This window comes from Dama dama, chromosome 9, assembly GCF_033118175.1.
Source record: "Dama dama isolate Ldn47 chromosome 9, ASM3311817v1, whole genome shotgun sequence".
NCBI classification, from domain to species: Eukaryota; Metazoa; Chordata; class Mammalia; order Artiodactyla; family Cervidae; genus Dama; species Dama dama.
Genome location: NC_083689.1, coordinates 7,855,658 through 7,874,772, shown reverse-complemented (window position 1 = coordinate 7,874,772; position 19,115 = coordinate 7,855,658). Strand labels below are relative to the sequence as shown.

Here is a 19,115-nt window from a genome sequence, read left to right as displayed (position 1 = left end):
GGGACTAGTTCTTTATTTCAAAAAGACATTTATCAATTTTCAGTATCAAAACAGTTACACTATTCATTTTTTTTTTCTCCCAGTTGGTCCCCAAAGAGACCACACCAAAGGAGAGAACATTTTAAGCTAATTAAGCTGCAGGATGCACCTAACAGACCTCACTGAAACCTCATCAAAAAAGGGGGATTGGGTAGGGAAAGAAAGTTCAAAAGATCAGCACACTGCTAGCCCACAGACTGTAGCGAGCTCTCACAGGCAGAGGGGTGACCAGTGTGCCTCAACCCCAAAGAAGCAAAGTTCCAAAATAATAGAAAATTTTAAAAGTTCTGTACGTAAGCTTTTCAAGATTTCTACAGCACTGATACAAAGCACAATGAGATGGCACTTTTAGAGACAGCAGCTTCAGACCCAGAAAAGGGTGATGAGATGAATTTCATATGGCTAAATCAGTGGCAAAACATAATTTTCTTTCCTTTCAAGGAGGCAGGAGAGCAAATAAGTGGTCACTTCAACATAAAGGGCACATGATTCGTTCTGTGAGCAGTTGGGAACAGGGTAGAGCTGGGACAAGGATTTGGTCTCAGAGGTTTCACCATCTTAATTGTTTGGTCACTTCTGATGAAAAAAGGAAAAAGTTGCCCAAAGATACCGTAAATCTGAAAACCTGAACAGCACTTTTTTTATTTTTATTTTTTTTTGGCTAACTCCTCCTGGAATCATCTTTCTGGTTTGGCGGGTACTTTTCACAGAGCAATGAGGTTTCCCCAAATGGAGCCTTTCTCTGGGCTGCTAGGCTCTCAGTAAGGCAGGCCCAAACCTTTTCCCTTTCTCTCTGGAGAAGGCAATATGCATTAAGCTGAAATGTTACCTTCCAAAAGTGAGAAAGGGATTGAACTGCTGCTTCAGAACTACGGAATTATCTGGAATGTTTTTTACAAATGGTTGTTACATCAACAACAAAAAAGGTAATTACAAAATGTGTACATCACAACATGCTTTTAAAGACACTTTGCATTGTGCTCACATTCCCTTAAACGTTGTTCCCAAAGGTGCTCAGCCTCTAGCCCAGCTGGAATCTCTGGGGAGAGGCAGAGACAGTTTGGCGAAAAGGACACAGGAGAAAGGGGGTGGGAGAGGTGGCAAAAGGAGAAAGCAGCCTTCCAGTTAAAGATCAGCCCTCAGTTTAAAGGTCAGCTTCGGGCAGGCTGGCCTCAGCGGAGTCCGGGTGAGAGGGAGGAGCGGCGGCAGGGCGGGACTGGGGTGTTCTACACCTCATTCAGGTCAAGCAGAGTCTGGTCCAGCATCCTTTGTGTACAGAGGTGCTCCTCTTTGGTGCATTTCAGTTTATCTTCCAAATCATCAGTTGTCTTTTCCAGCTTGGCTACCGATCTCTCAGCAAGCTCAGCACGTGTCTCTGCCTCCTTGAGTTTATCGGTAAGAATCTTTATCTCTTCCTCATATTTGTCTTCTTTTTGAGAGTACTTTCCTGCAGCAGCACTCAGACACTTCAGGTTCTGGTCCATCAGTCTGATTTGCTCATCCATCTCGGCAATGGGACTCCGCCAGCTCGGCTCGCTCCTCTGTGCGTTCCAAGTCTCCCTCAATAATCACCAACTTATGAGCCACCTCTTCATACTTCCTGTCTGCCTCTTCTGCAATGCGCTTAGCTTCTTTGAGTTGATTTCCTGGAGTTCCATTTTTTCTTCATCTTTTAAGGCTCGGTTTTCATACCTCTCTCACTCTCATCACAGCTTTCTCAGCTTCCTCCAGCTTTTGCAGGGCAGTGGCCAGGCGCTCTTGAGCTCGGTCCAGCTCCTCTTCAACCAGTTGGATCCTACGGTTCAAGGAGGCCACCTCAGCCTCAGCCTGTTCTCGGGCCCGCCTTTCCCCCTCCACTTCCCGCTGGAGGCGCTCGGCCTTCTCCTCTGCATCATTGGCCTGCTGCTGCAGAACCTGGATCTTCGCGCTTCACCGCCTCGATGGTGGTGATCCCTGCCACGGTCCCCAACCAGCTCCTGCTTGCCTTCGGGTTCCTGCCTCCTCCAATCGGCGTTGCAGTCGCTTCTCACCCCTACTTCCGTCTGCTCCACCCTGAAATACCGGAACTCTACAGTTAGGTTTTTATAATCATTTTGAGCTAATGTTTGTGTGTGGTATCTTTATGCCAGCACCACACTGTCTTTGTATAATTTTGTAGTTTTAAAATCAAATCAAGAAATATGACTCCTCCAATCTTGGGTTTTTGAAAAAACTATTTTTTCAGTTCTGAATCCTTAAATTTTCGTATAGATTTTAGGATCTGCATCTTGAATTATGAAAAAACAAGCAGCTAGAACTTTGATAGAAATTTCACTGATTCTATAGATCAATATGGAGACTATTGCCATCTTAACAGTATTAAGTCTTCTGATTCATGAACATTGAATGTTTTTATATTAACATTTATTTAGAAATTCTTTAAACTCTTTCTAGAAGGCTTTATGGTTTTCAGTGTACAAAGCTTTCACTTCTATTTAAGTGTTTTATTCTTTTGATGCCACTGTAAATGGAATCATTTTATTAATTTCCCTTCAGTTGTTCAGTACTTCATATTTTCCAGTCTGGATAACTTTTATTTCTTTTCTTGCCTAATTTCCTTGGCTGGAGCATCCAGCAAAATGATGAATAGAAGTGACAGTACTGACAATACAACATGCAGGGCAGCAAAGAGACACAGATACAGAGAACAGACTTTTGGACTCAGTGGGAGAAGGCAAGGGTGGAATGAGTTGAGAGAATAGCATTGAAACGTGTACATTACCATATGTAAGATATGTGACCAGTGCAAGTTCGATGCATGGAGCAGGGCACCCAAAGCTGGTGCTCTGGAACTACCCAGATGGATGCAGTAGGGAGGGAGATGGGAGGGGGTTCAGGATCGTGGGGACACATGTATACCTGTGGCCGATTCATGTTTGATGTATGGCAAAAACCATCACAATATTGTAAAGTAATTATCCTCCAATTAAAATAAATTAATTGAAAAAAAATAAAGAAGTGGTGAGAGCAGACAGCTTTGTCTTGTTCCTCATCTTATGGAGAAAGCATCCAGTAAGTCATTCACCATTAAGTAGGATGTTCACTGTGGGGGTTTTGCACACAGTCTTGATCACATTGAGGAAATCTTTTATATTCTAATAGGCTTCTATAGGTCAGGAAGCAACAGTTAGAACTGGACATGGAACAACAGACTGGTTCCAAATAGGAAAAGGAGTACATTAAGGCTGTATACTGTCACCCTGCTTATTTAGCTTATATGCAGAGTACATCATGAGAAACGCTGGCTGGAAGAAGCACCAGCTGGAAACAAGATTGCCAGGAGAAATGTCAATAACCTCAGATATGCAGATGACACCATCCTTATGGCAGAGAGTGAAGAGGAACTAAAAAGCCTCTTGATGAAAATGAAAGAGGAGAGTGAAAAAGTTGGCTTAAAGCTCAACATTCAGAAAACTAAGATCATGGCATCTGGTCCCATCACTTCATGGGAAATAGATGGGGAGACAGTGGAAACAGTGTCAGACTTTATTTTTGGGGGCTCCAAAATCACTGCAGATGGTGATTGCAGCCATGAAATTAAAAGATGCTTACTCCTTGGAAGGAAAGTTATGACCAACCTAGATAGCATATTAAAAAGCAGAGACAGTACTTTGCCAACAAAGGTCCGTCTGGTCAAGGCTATGGTTTTTCCAGTGGTCATGTATGGATGTGAGAGTTGGACTGTGAGGAAAGCTGAGTGCCGAAAAATAGATGCTTTTGAACTGTGGTGTTGGAGAAGACTCTTGAGCGTCCCTTGGACTGTAAGGAGATCCAACCAGTCCATCCTAAAGGAGATCAGTCCTGGGTGTTCATTGGGAGGACTGATGCTGAAGCTGAAACTCCAGTACATGACCACCTCATGCGAAGAGTTGACTCATTGGAAAAGGCTGTGATGCTGGGAGGGATCGGGGGCAGGAGGAGAAGGGGATGACAGAGGATGAGATAGCTGGATGGCATCACTGACTCGATGGGCATGAGTTTGAGTAAACTCCGGGAGTTGGTGATGGACAGGGAGGCCTGGTGTGCTGCGATTCATGGGGTCGCAAAGAGTCGGACACGACTGAGCGACTGAACTGAACTGAACTGAGGCTTCTATAGGAAGTCTTCTATATTCTGCTAGTTTGTTGAATATTTTATTATGAAAAGGTATTGATTTTTTAAAATGGTTTTCTGTATCTGTTGAGATTATAATGTATACTTTGTTCTTAATCTATTAATATGTTTTATAAAATTAATTGATTTTGGAGTACTAATTTGACCTTGCATTTCTGGCATAAATCCCACTTGGTCATGGAGTATAACCCTTTTCCTTTGTTGCTAGATTCAGTTTGATAGTATTTTACTGAGAATGTGTATAAATATATATATAGATATCTACATAGTGGCGTGGGGATCTTAGTTCCCCAAGTAGGGGTTGAACCCATGCCCCCTGCATTGGAAGCACAGAGTCTTAACCACTGGACCACCAGGGAAGTCCGTTTACTGAGAATTTTTATGTATAGATTTTATGAGACAATAATCTGTAGTTTTCTTGTGATGATATTTTCTGTCTTTGGTATCAGGGAAATACCTCAAAGAATGAATTGAGAAATATCCCCTCCTCTTCTATTTCTGGAGGAATTTGTGATTAATACTAATTCTTCTTTAAATTTCTGGTGGAATTTACCATTGAAGTCATCTGTGTTGTGCTAAGTCACCTCAGTAGTGTCTGATTCTTTGGAACCCCGTGGACTGTAGCTCCCAGGCTCCTCTGTCCATGGGGTTCTCCAGGCAAGAATACTGGAGTGGGTTGCCATGCCTTCCTCCAGGGGATCTTCCTGACCCAGGGATTAAACCTGCATCTCTTGTCTCCTGCATTGGCAGGCAGGTTCTTCACCGCTAGCGCCACCTGCAAAGTCATCTAGTCCTAGGCTTTCCTTTGTGGAAAGTCTTAAAAATCACTAATCTGATCTTTTGTAATGGATCTAATCAGACATTCTCTTTCTCCTTGAGTCTGGGTTCTCTGTGCCTTTCTCGGAGCCTGTCCATTTCACTTATATTATCTCATTTGCTGAAATGCCATTGTTCATAGCCCCTCATAAACCTTTTTTTTTTTTTTTTTTGGTAAATCATTCCAGATTCTTTTTTTTTTTTTTTCCCACTGTCAGTCTAGTTAAAGATTTGTCAATTTTGTTGGTATTTTCAAAGAACTAACTTTTGGTTATTTTCTCTATTTTGTATTCTATTCTTTTATTTTACTGATTCACTGTAATCTTTATCAACTCCTTCCTTTTGTTTGTTTTGGGTTTAATTTATTTTCTTTCCTCTTGTTAAAGGTCATTGTTGATTTGAGAATTTTCTATTTCTTCATGTAGGTATTTGAAGTTATAAAATTACTTTTAACACTTGTTTTAACAAATCATGTTTTGATGTGTTATGATGCTTTATGATGTTTTCATTTATCTCAAAGTATTTTCTAATTTACCTTGTCATATTTTCTTTGACCCACTGGTTATTTGCTTTCCATATATTTATAAATTCACCCATTTGTTATTTACTTCCCATATATTTGTAAATTTATAAGATTTTATTCTATTATTCATTTCAGACAATTCCATTTTGGCTAAAGGGTATCAGTGATATGATTTCAATTCTTTAAATTTATTGAGGTTATTTTTTGACATCACATGTGATCTATTCTAGAGAAGATCCCATGTGTTCTAGAGAAAAATGTGTATTCTGCTGTTATTGTATGGAGCATTCCATAGATCCAAGGTCTAATTGGTTTATGGTATTGTGCCAGTCTTGTTTGTCATTGTTTATCTTCAACTATATCTATTACTGAAATGGATTATTAAAGTATTCTTCTTGCCATTGTTATTGTCTATTTCTCCTCTTCAATTCTGTCAATTCTTGCTGCATGAATTTTAGACTATGTTTTCAATGGATATATGTTCATAATGAATTGCCTCTTTTATAGTTTTTGAATGTCCTTTGTCTCTAGTAATATTTTTGTTTTAACATGCATTTTGCCTGGTACTGGTATAGCTACTCCAGTTCTTCTGTGGTTTTCTTGGTATTTTTTTTCCGACATCCTTTTACTGTTTGTATCTTTGAATTTAAAGTGTGTCACTTGGGGACAGTAAGTAGTAGGATCTTTGTTTTGTTTTATCTAGTCTGATAATGTCTGCATTTGAATTACGTTTTAACCATTCATAATATTTCTGTTGGTGAAGGGGTTATGATACTGCAAAAATTACTGTGACATAGAGACATAAAATGAGCAAACGCTGTTGGAAAAATGGTACCAATAAGACTTTCTTGGCACTAGATTGCCGCAAACCTTCAATTTGTTTAAAAAAAAAAAAAAAGCAAAACCTGCAAAACATAATAAAGTGAGGCAAGTAAAATGAGATATGCCTGTATAAATCTTATCAAAACGGACTCCAGATTTAAATTAACTTAAATCAAGAACATATAGAAACTTTACTCCTTTACAGTTCTCCTTTCTCCCCACTTTTGTTGTATTATCACTGTACATACTGCATGTGTCCTAAGTTGCTTCAGTTGTGTCTGACTCTTTGCGACCCTATGGACTGTGACCCACCAAGGTTCCTCTGTCCATGGGATTCTCCAGGCAAGAATACTGAAGTGGGTTGCTCTGCCCTCCTCAAGAGGATCTTCCAGACCCAGGGATTAAACCTGAGCTTCTTATGTCTCCTGCATTGGCATTGGCAGGCGGATTCTTTACCACTAGTGCCAGTTAGGAAGCCTGCGTGTGTGTGTGTGTGTGTGTGTGTGTGTGTGTTACAAACCCAATAACACATTGCTATAATTATTAATTTACATAATTGATGTCCTTTAAAGAATCTTAGGGAAGAAAGAAGAGCAAGCATACAGTTATAGTTCAGTCAGTTCAGTCCAGTCGCTCAGTTGTGTCTGATTTTTCGTGACTCCATGGACTGCAGCATGCCAGGCTTCCCTGTCCATCACCAACTCCCAGACCTTAGTCAAATTCATGTCCATTGCATCAGTGATGCCATCCAACCATCTCTTCCTCTGTTGTCCCCTTCTCCTCCCTCCACGAATCTTTCCCAGTATCAGGATCATTTCCAGTGAGTCAGTTCTTTGCATCAGGTGGCCAAAGTATTGGAGTTTCAGCTTCAGCATCAGTCCTTCCAATGGATATTCAGGACTGATTTCTTTAGGATTGACTAGTTGGATTTCCTTGCAGTCCAAGTGACTCTCAAGAGTCTTCTCCAACACCACAGTTCAAAAGGATCACTTCTGCATTCAGCTTTCTTTATAGTCCAACTCTCACATCCATGGGAGACGGCAATGGCAACCCACTCCAATACTCTTGCCTGGAAAATCCTGTGGACAGAGGAGCCTTATAGGCTGCAGTCCAGGGGGTCGTGAAGAGTCAGACATGACTGAGCAACTTCACTTTCACTTTTCACTTTCCTGCATTGGAGAAGGAAATGGCAACCCACTCCAGTGTTCTTGCCTGGAGAAGCCCAGGGATGGGGAAGCCTGGTGGGCTGCCATCTATGGGTTCACACGGAGTGAACATGACTGAAGTGACTTAGCAGCAGCAGCTCACATCCATACATGACTACTGGAAAAACCATAGCTTTGATTAGATGGACCTTTGTTGTCAAAGTAATCACTATGCTTTTTAATATGCTGTCTAGGTTGGTCATAGCTTTTCCTCCAAGGAGCAAGCGTCTTTTAACTTCATGTCTGAAATCACCATCTGCAGTGATTTTGGAGCCCCCCAAAATACAGCCTGTCACTGTTTCCCCATCTATTTGCCATGAAGTGATGGGACCAGATGCCATGATCTTAGTTTTCTGAATGTTGAGTTTTAAGCCAACTTTTTCACTCTCCTCTTTGACTTTCATCAAGAGGCTCTTTAGTTCTTCAATTTCTGCCATAAGGGTGATGTCATCTGCTTATCTGAGGTTATTGATATTTCACTCAGCAACTTGATTCCAGTTTGTGCTTCATCCAGAGCAGCATTTCACATGATGTACTCTGTGTATAAGTTAAATAAACAGGGTGACAATATACAGCCTTGATGTTTTCTTTTCCCGATTTGGAACCAGTCTGTTGTTGCACGTCCAGTTCTAACTGTGGCTTCTTGACCTGCATACAGATTTCTCAGGAGGCAGGTCAGGTGGTCTGCTTTGCCATCTCTTGAAGAATTTTCCACAGTTTATTGTGATCTACACAGTCAAAGGCTTTGGCATAGTCAATAAAACAGAAATAGATGTTTTTCTGGAACTCTCTTGCTTTTTAAATGATCCAGCGAATGTTGGCAATTTGATCTCTGTTCCTCTGCCTTTTCTAAAACCAGCTTGAACACCTGGAATTTCATGGTTCATGTACTGTTGAAGCCTGGCTTGGAGAATTTTGAACATTACTTTGCTAGCATGTGAGATGAGTGCAATTGTGCAGTAGTTTGAACATTCTTTGGCATTGCCTTTCTTTGGGATTGGAATGAAAACTGACCTCTTCCAGTCCTGTGGCCACTGCTGACTTTTGCAAATTTTCTGGCATATTGAGTGCAGCACTTTCACAGCATCATCTTTTAGGATTTGAAATAGCTCAACTGAAATTCCATCACCTCCACTAGCTTTGTTCATAGTGATGCTTCCTAAGGCCCACTTGACTTCACATTCCAGGATGTCTGGCTCTAGGTGAGTTATCATACTATCATGATTATCTGGGTCGTGAAGATCTTTTTTGTATAGTTCTTCTGTGTATTCTTGCCACCTCTTCTTAATATCTTCTGCTTATGTTAGGTCCATACCATTTCTGTCCTTTATTGTGCTCATCTTTGCATAGAATGTTCCCTTGGTATCTCTAATTTTCTTGAAGTGATCTCTAGTCTTTCCCATTCTATTGTTTTCCTCTATTTCTTTGCACTGATCACTAAGGAAGGCTTTCTTATCTCTCTTTGCTGTTTTTTGGAACTCTGCATTCAAATGGGTATATCTTTCCTTTTCTCCTTTGCTTTTTGCTTCCTTCTTTTCTCAGCTATTTGTAAGGCCTCCTCAGACAACCATTTTGCCTTTTTGCATTTTTTTTTCTTGAGGATTGTCTTGATCACTGCCTCCTATACAATGTCACGAACCTCCATCCAGAGTTCTTCAGGTACTTTGTCTATCAGATCTAATCCCTTGAAACTATTTGTCACTTCCACTGTATAATCATTAGGGATTTGATTTAGGTCATACCTGAATAGTCTAGTGGTTTCCCTTACTTTCTTCAGTTTAAGTCTGAATTTGGCAATAAGGGGTTCATGAGCTGAGCCACAGTCAGCTCCTGGTCTTGTTTTTGCTGATTGTATGAACCAGTGAAGTGGCTCAGTCGTGTCCGACTCTTTGCAATTCCATGGACTGTAGCCTACCAGGCTCCTCCATCCATGGAATTTTCCAGGCAAGAGTACTGGAGTGGGTTGCCATTGCCTTCTCCAGGGGATCTTCCCAACCCAGGGATTGAACCCAGGTCTTCCACATTGCAGGCAGACACTTTAATGTCTGAGCCACCAGGGAAGCCCTGGTATAGAGCTGATTGTATATTACTGATTGTATAGAGCTTCTGTATCTTTGGCTGCAAAGAATATAATCATTCTGATTTTGGTATTGACCATCTGTTGATGTCCATGTGTAGAGTCTTCTCCTGTGTTGTTGGAAGAGGGGGTTTGCTATGACCAGCACATTCTCTTGGCAAAACTCTGTTAGCCTTTGACCTGCTTTGTTTTGTACTCCAAGACCAAATTTCTCTTTGGAATAAATTGCCTGTTACTCCAGGTATCTCTTGACTTCCTACTTTTGCATTCCAGTCCCATATAATGAAGAGAGCATCTTTTTTGGGTGTTAGTTCTAGAAGGTCTTGTAGGTCTTCATAGAATCATTCAACATCAGCTTCTTCAGCATTCCTGGTTGGGGCATAGACTTGGATTACTGTGATATTGAATGATTTGCTTTGGAAACAAACAGAGATTATTCTGTCATTTTTGAGATTGTATCCAAGTACTGCATTTTGGGCTCTTTTGTAGACTATGATTTCTACTCCATTTCTTCTGAGGGATTCTTGCCCACAGTAGTAGATATAATGGTCATCTGAGTTAAATTCACCATTCCAGTCCATTTTAGTTCACTGATTCCTAAAATGCCGACGTTCACTCTTGCCATCTCCTGTTTGACCACTCCAATTTGCCTTGATTCATGGACCTAACATTCCAGGTTCCTATGCAATATTGCTGTTTATAGTGTCAGACTTTACTTCCATCACCCGTCACATCCACAACTGGGTGTTGTTTTCACTTTTGCTCCGTCACTTCATTCTTTCTGGAGTTATTTCTCCACTCTTTTCCAGTAGCATATTGGGCACCTACTAACCTGGGGAGTTCATCTTTCAGTGTCACCTTTTTGCCTTTTCATACTCTTCATGGGGTTCTCAAGGCATGATCATTTAAGTGTTTTGCCATTCCCTTCTCCAGTGGACCACATTTTGTCAGAACTCTCCACCATGACCTATCCATCTTGGGTGGCCCTACATGGCATGGCTCATAGTTTCATTGAGTTAGACAAGGCTGTGGTCCATGTGATCACATTGGTTAGTTTTCTGTGATTGTGGTTTTCATTCCATCTGCCCTCTGATGGATAAGGATAAGAGGCTTATGGAAGCTTCCTGATGGGAGAGACTGATTGAGGGGAAACTGGGTCTTGTTCTGATGGGCGGGGCCATGTTCAGTAAATCTTCAATCCAATTTTCTGTTGATGGGCTGGGCTGTGTTCCCTCCCTGTTGCTTGACCTGAGGTCAAACTATGGTGAGGTAAAGAAGATAATGGAGACCTCCTTCAAAAGGTCCCACTGCTGCACTCAATGCCCCGACTTGGAGCGGGCCACTGCTGACCCATGCCTCCACCAGAGACTCCTGGACACTCACGGGCATGTCTGGGTCAGTCTCTTGTGGGGTCACTGCTCCTTTCTCCTGGATCCTGGTGTGCACAAGGTTTTGTTTGTGCTCTCCAAGAGTCTGTTTCCTCAGTCCTGATTATGTTCTGGCGTTTTTGTGGTGGGGTTAATGGCGACCTCCTCCAAGAGGGCTTATGCCATACCCAGGTCTGCTGCACCCAGAGCCCCTGCCCCCACAGCTTAACTTTCTCATTTACCATCTCTATGTTCATCTCTTCCTATGAATTCGTGTTCCCATATAGTGTTATTTACTTACCCACCCACCACTTTTATGCTGTTATTATCAAAGGTATTATGTTTCTATGTTAATAATCCCAAAAATAAAATTAGCTTTATACATCATACATACATATAGCTTTATGAAATTGCTTTTAAAGTAAGTTAAAGGGAGACAAGGGATGTGTGCATTGTAGTGCATTGTAGTGTCTTTTGTAACTGCCCTTTGTAACTACCTTTGCCAGAGCTCTTCATTTTTTCATGTGGATTCAGATTGTCATCTGTGGTCATTTACTTGTAGCCCAAGGAATTTCTTTAAGAAATCTTGTGAAGCAGATCTGCAAGCAGCAAATTCTCTTATCTTGGATTTTTCTATTTTTTTAATGCCTTCATTTTTTAAAGATAGTTTTACTGAGTATAAGATTCTTGATTGATGGCTTTTTTTTTTTTTTTCTTTCAGCCCTCTGATTATGTTTTCCACTGCTCTCTGGTTACCATTGTTTTTGATGAGAAGTTAACTTAATATTTTGGGATTCCCTTTTGAGGATTCATTTTTCTTGTTTCGGGGTTCAAGGTTTTTCTCTTTGTCTCAATATTTCTTCGATATGATGTGTCTGGGTGTTAATCTCTTTGTATTTATTCTACTTGAAGTTCTTGAGCATTTTGAATGTTGTGTTAGCTTCCTAGTACTGTTATAACAAATTACCACAGATTTAGGGCTTAAATCTACATAAATTTATTCTCTTACTGTTCTGGAAGTCAGAAGTCTGAAATGAGTCTTAGGGGACTAAACTCAAGACACTATTAAGGCTAGTTCCTTCTGGAGGTTCCTGGAAAGAACCTATTCCCTGTCTCCTCCAATATCTAGAGACTGCTGATATTCCCTGATTTATGGCCACATTAATCCAATCTCTTGTTACTGTCATATCTCCTACTCTGGCCTTCCTGCCTCCCTCTAATAAAGATCCTTGTGATTACATTGGGCCCACCCAAATAATCCAGTATAAATCTCCCTTTCTCAAGATCCTTAACTTAATCTTTTCTGCAAAGTTTCTTTTGCCATACAAGGTAATGTTCTCTGAAAATTAGGGTGAAGATGCATTTGGGGAGGCCAATCTTCAGCTTACAACAGATGTGTTAGGTACTATTTTTCACCTAACATGGAAAATGTTCAACAATGATTTCATCTAACATTTGTTCTATTCCTTTCTCCTTACCTTCTGGTATTCCTGTTATGCATATGTTGGTGCCCTTAACGGTGTACACCATTTCTTGGCAGCCCTGTCAGTTTTTCTTCATTATTTTTTATTTATTCCTTCAGAGTGCACATCTCTCTTCAAGTGTGCTAATTACTCTTCTACATTAAATCTACTGTTGATTTCTTTAGTAAATTTTTCCTTTTGATTATGTTCTTTTTAACTCTGTAACTTTATTTGATTTTTTGTGATTTTTATCTCTATTGATATTATCTGTTTGGGCAGACACTGTCATCAGTTCTTTGAACACAAAGACTTTGTATCTTTGTTTACCAAAATGTTAGTGCACTTTTGCAGATGGTTCCTACCACCTGCTTTTTTCTTGTGTATCAATCAATTTTGCTGTTTATTTATATATATTTTCTTAAAACTTGACATTTCAGATAATATGTTGTAGTAACTTTGGATATTTCCCAGTTCCCCAGAAATGGGCTTGTTGTATTGTTTGCTTGTTCATTTGTTTACAGACCTGGTTGGACCTGTTCAGTGAGGTCTACTTTCCCTTCGGTGTAGCCTTTGGTGTTGCTCCACAGAGTTAACACTCTTGGGAATGTGTGTAGTCTCCTCGTCCACCAAGATGACTGATTTTAGCTGGCTCTCTTTGTCTCTTTCTCCAATGTCCCCATCAAATTTTTGGCTGGTCTGCTTCTATTTGTATAACACCCAGCTTTTAGCTTCTACTAACTACTAGCTGACTACTTCAATGTTTACAACAGCCATGTGACATAAATTGCCTCACAGCCTGATCCAGTTGAAGTCAAGTCAAGCTCCTTGGTCGGGGCAAGGTGTTGCCAGGCTTTGAGGCTTGCTCCACTCCTCCCTAGGAAGAACTTTTGTGCTATGGAATAGGAGTTGTGTGTAAGGAAGGTGGGCAGGAACAGGTATTGCTTCCCAGTTCCTGACACTGCTCACTATGGATCTTCCACAGCTCAGAGCCAGGAAGGATGGCATCTGTATATGTTCACTGGCTATTGAATCTACACAGAATATTTACGCCCCAAGACTCGGTGGAGCTAGAAGTTGCAACTCTGTTGCTGAGGCCACCAAAGTAGCTTCCCCAGTACATAGAGCTGTTTTGTAAAGTGCTTGTGCACTCTTCACTAACCACCCACCTAGATCTTCTCTACATGGTGGAAGGTGAGGTTGAGGGTAGAAGGTGGAAGGTAAGGTAAGGTGGAAGATGGATTGTTGCCTGACTTGCCACCACCCATTCAAGTTAGGCCTTCTGTGTCACTGAGCTATGGTAGATAATCTGCTTATGTCCACTGACTGCCAGATCCACCCTGAAGAGCTCTTCCATACTATGGAACTGGGAGAGAAGGGAAATGCTACTTGGCTGCCTACCCAACTGAAACACAAGACAGAGATGTGAGGGAATGGATGCAGTCCCCAGCTCAAATACCACAGTCTCCCACTTACTAAGTTTACATAATTTTTAAAGATAATTATTTCTCAATTTGTTGTAAACTCTTTGATAAATATCTAGTCTTTACGTGGTGACAACTGCAAATTTTGGCCACACTAATAGATGTCTGTCTAGGGGAGAGGTTTTCTTAAGTTCCTCACACCACCATTCTGGAAATCTTAACACATTCTTTTTATTGCTGAGTAGTATTCTTTTGTATGGATGCATCAACACTAGAATTTTTATCATTCACTCACTGAAATACATTTAGATTATTTCCATTATTATTATTATTATTCTTTTTTTGCTATTTGAGTAAGGATGCTATGGATATTCACATATAGATTTTTGTGTGAACAAAAATGCTCATTTCTCTGGAATATATGTGCAAGGATGCAATTGCTGATTTGTATGGTAAGTGCATGTTTAATTTGCCAGAGAGGCTATGCCATTTTATATTCTCACCAGCACTCTCTGAGAGGCCTAGGTTCTCAATATGGTCAACAATATTTGGTATTGCTACTGTTTTTTACTTTAGCTGTTATATTATTGTGTAGTGATATCTTATTCCTCTAATAATTAATTATGTTGAACATCTTTTCATTTGATTATTTACCATCAATTTTACCATCCCTTTGATAATATATTCATGTCTTCTGCCCACTTACAATCAGATTATTTAGCGCTGAGTTTTGAGAGTTCTTTATATATTCTAGATGTGAGTCTTATGTCAGATATATGACTTGTAGATGTTTTCTACAAGTCTTTATCTTGTCTCCTTATTCCCTTGGCATGGTCTATCATAGAGCAAAAGCTTTTAATTATGACTGTGTATAATTTACTAATTTTCCCTTTTATGGATCATACTTCTAGCATTTCATCTGAGAACTGTTCACCTAGCTTTAGGCCCTGGAAATTTTTCTCTTAAATTTTCTTCTAAAATTTTTATAGGTTTTAAAATTTATATATAAACCCATGGTCAGTTTTGAGATAATTTTTTTTAATGAAATTTAGGGTTTGTTTTCCCCTTTTTTACCTTCAGTCAGTCAGTCAGTTCAGTTGCTCAGTCGTGTCTGACTCTTTGTGACCCCATGAACTGCAGCCATCCAGGCTTCCCTGTCCATCACCAACTCCTGGAGCTTGCTCAAACTCATGCCCATTGAGTCAGTGATGCCATCCAGCCATGTTGTCCTCTGTCACCCCCTTCTCCTCCTGCCTTCATTCTTTCCCAGCATCAGGGTCTTTTCCAATGAGTCAGTTCTTCGCATCAGGTGGCCAAAGTATTGGAGTTTCAGCTTTAGCATCAGTCCTTCTAATGAATATTCAGGACTGATTTCGTTTAGGATGGACTGGTTAGATCTCCTTGCAGTCCAAGGGAGTCTCAAGAGTCTTCTCCAACACCACAGTTCAAAAGCATCAAATCTTCAGTGCTCAGCTTTCTTTATGGTCCAGCTCTCACATCCATACATGACCCCTGGAATATCTAATTGCTCCAGTGTTTCTTTAATCAGGCCCAGGCTTGTGAAAACTGACGGCCAAGTGTTCATCCTTAGTAAGGCCCACACACCAAGGGGCTGTATTCCTAGTCAGTTCTCTGGAGTCTGGAGCCTCAACATCTCCAAGAATTCATTTATAGTCAACAAAGATGGGGCAGGAAATCCACTGTTACTTGTTAAGCTGGAAAAGTTGACCCTATGGTCTGAGGGAGCATCCATCTGTCACTCAATTGTGCTGGCTGCTCTTGATTGAAAGATTATAAGGCAGAGGGGTGTACTGGGAGACATAAGTTCCTCATATAACTACAGCTATTGGCATATATGTGGCCATGCTGCTGAGGTAGAGGCAGTCCAGTTGCTGGGTGAGAGGTCCCATCATGGAGGCAGGCTGTAGAGAAATGAGATGATCTATTCCTGGTGTCAGAATGGAACCTGAAGGCTACATGAGTTATGACTGATGGTGCTTTCAAGACAGGTTAGGTACTTGTGGAGGAGGTGTCTGAGTTACTCTCTGATATAAAGACACAGGAGATGGAAGATATGGGGACAGTGCAGATTAAGCAAGCCTTCTGTTGGGGGTGATGTAAGACCCAATATGAGGAGCTGTGGTGGGGTCACAGGTCAATGCCACACCACCCACATTTCCATTCCTTGGCCAGGCCCATCCATTTTGCAATTTTTCTTAGTTCTGTCATTTTTTGGATCCCTATGAGCAAATCTGTACATCAAAGGATCAGATGGGGCTGGTACTCCAGAAGCTGTCTTAATATATTTTCTATTAAAGTGGGTGATGATGGATGCATGAAAACCGGTGGCCAAGAGGTTCTACACTTCTCTGTGGATTCCATCCTTACAAAGCCAACCCCTCTGCTGGTCCCACTGGTGCCTCAAATGACTCAAGGAGAGATAAACTGACCAGAGGGCTTCAGCACTCCCTCCAGGTTCTGCTCACCCATTGACAATGGGAAGTCTTGAGATGTATACATTTGTGGGGTCCTGCTCTGTTGCTTTGCTGCCTATGCCTGCACACTACTGGCTCTCAGTGCTGTTACAGCTTTCTGTGTTGAGGAAGGACTGTCAAAAAGCTTTAGCCTTTGCATTTGTTTGTGGTCTTGCCCAGTATGGCCTTAGTGGAGACAATCTTGCATATGGCTCACATGGACTAGGCCCTGGTCCTTAGTTCTTGGTTGTTATCACCAGGCATAGAGATTGATTTTACTCTGTTGGTCATTAACAAATGCTCTCACTCACTGCTGCTGTTGGGGGTACCATTGCTTGGCGGTGCCATTTGCTGAGACAATGACACATATGACCAACCTGAAATTTATGCCCAAGCTGAAGTTCACACGGTTGGGATGTTTGCTTCAGCTGTCTCTGAGCAACACCACGTGCTGCAGACTTCCGTGTTTGTTCAACCACCAAGCTGCATGTGAGGCGGGGTACTGAAGGTTAGTTCTAGCCTTAGAATGTCAAAGGTCACTAAGAGGCCTCTTGAACAGGGCTCACTCTTATCCGATCATAGAGAAGTACTGCTCTCCCCTTCTCTAGAAATTCTATCATTCTGATGCTGCCATATCCTGGGCCTTTGCAACTGCCCCACCTCCGCTTTCCTGCCCTCAGCCCCTAGTAGCATTTTGAAAAATTATTGAGAATTTTCTACAAAGAAAATCATATAAATAGAAAAGAATTTACTGTTTACTTTCTATTTTTAGAAAGCTCTTTTTATTTCTTTTTCTTCTTTTGTTACACTGTCCAGGAACTCCAGGACAATACTGAATAGGAGCGGTGAGAACGGATGTCCCTGTCTTTCTGATCTCAAGAAGAAAGTATTAACTGTGATGTGAGTGGTAAGTGATTTTCTCTTTCACCCAAGAATCCTCTAGAAGTTGTGGGGTTTTTTCCTAGCTTTGAAGATGTTTGGAGAAGCCCCACTTTTTATTACTGATTTTGATCTTTAAGCCATTATAGTCAGTGGATATGACCTGTATTATATAAAAAACTTGAAACTTGTTGAGATATTTCTCGTAGCCTATTATAGGATTTATTTTAAAGATATTCTACCTATGTTTTAAAAGAATGTATATTCTCTCCCCAGAGTTCACAGTTACAAATTTTAATTCAACATTACAATAACAGCACTTTTCTTTATTGATTTGTAAATGAGTTTTATTTCTGCTTTGCAAGCCCAAACCTCTTGTTTTGTAAAACTAGATCTCATTTAGTTCAGGAGTTATCCCCATCCTGGGAAGGATGATGACTTTGGTTATGCCAAGGCATTGACTTGGGAATGTTTCATCTCTGGTCATCTTTCATCTTGCAGATGTGCATGGACACATTCTTACTTTAATGGGATGCTGGTCATTCACTTCCACTGGTCTCTGGGCTCCATTCAGCTTCTCAGACATATTCTCCTGGGGAATTCAAGTTGCCCTCAAGAACAACATCAATATGGTCAACACCAGTACACTTGCTAGTACCTATTGGGAAACTGGTTTTGATACTCTATGCCTACTTATTCTAGAAAAGGGAGAGTATTTCCATGTAGCTCTCATGTACAACACTTTTGTGGGGGCCTGGCTTCTCACAGCAACAAGGCACAGGGCCCTTTTGAGAGCTGTTTTGAGATGTCTCTCTCTTGTTTTCTCTCAGTCATGTGCTCCTCAAGTTCAGACCATCTTTCCATACTTGAAAGGTAGAAGGGGATAGAATTATTGTAATTTTGAAAGAAAATAGATTTTTATATTAGACATATAAACATTTGGTGAAAATACAGTTTTGTTACCTTCATAAAGATTAGATTAAATTTTTTATTATAATGAAATAGACATAGTTTAAAACCTAACATTTTAAACCATTTAAAGTGTACAGTTCAGTGGCATTAAATACACTCATAGTGTTGTGCAACCATCACCACCATCCATCTCCAGAACTTTTTATCTTCCCAAAGATACTGAAACTCTGTCCACATTAAACTAACTCCGCATTTCCTATCTCCCCTTGCCCTAAGTAACCACTGTTCCATTTACTGTCCCTATGAATTTGCCTATTGTAGGGATCTCATATAAGTGGAATCATACAGTATTTTTTCTTTTGTATCTTGCTTACTTCACTCAGCATAATGTTTTCAAGGCTCATCAATATTTTTGTTGTTGTTCAGTCACTCAGTCATGTCTGACTCTGTGACCCCATGGACTGCAGCACGCCAAGCTTCTCTGTCCTTCACTATCTCCCAGAGCTTGCTCAAACTCATGCTCATTGACTTGGTGATGCCATCCAACCATCTCATCCTCTGTCACCCACTTCTCCTCATGCCCTCAATCTCAGAGATTTTTCCAATGAGTCGGCTTTTCACATCAGGTGGCCAAAGTATTGGAGCAGAATGTATCAAAATTTCATTCATTTTTAAGATTGGGTCTAAACTGTTGTTAAAGACTTTCAATGAAATCTGATTTTGATTTTTGTGTTTTTCATTTTTGGAAGTTTTATTTGTTTCTTTTTTAATCTATGTCAAATTTATAGTTTCCAGTTGTTGCAGAAATTTACAAGCCTGGTTTTACCCCCTTGAACATAATAAGGATATTTGTTTTACAATTTACATTTGTTTTACTGAAGATCCAAGTATTTGGACTTTTCAGGTCTGTTTTTCTTTTTTATTAAAAAAAAATTTAGTGTTTAAAATCCTTTGGCAGGAATAAT

The 19,115-nt window shown here is 40.5% G+C and overlaps 2 pseudogenes; both read right to left on the bottom strand.

The window, feature by feature from the left end:
• Positions 1-1,250: 1,250 nt before the first annotated feature.
• LOC133061178 (tropomyosin alpha-3 chain-like) lies at positions 1,251-1,934 on the bottom strand (annotated as a pseudogene).
• Positions 1,935-11,651: 9,717 nt separating this feature from the next.
• Positions 11,652-19,115, bottom strand: part of LOC133061554 (RNA-binding motif, single-stranded-interacting protein 2-like) — a 52,356-nt pseudogene continuing 44,892 nt past the window's right edge.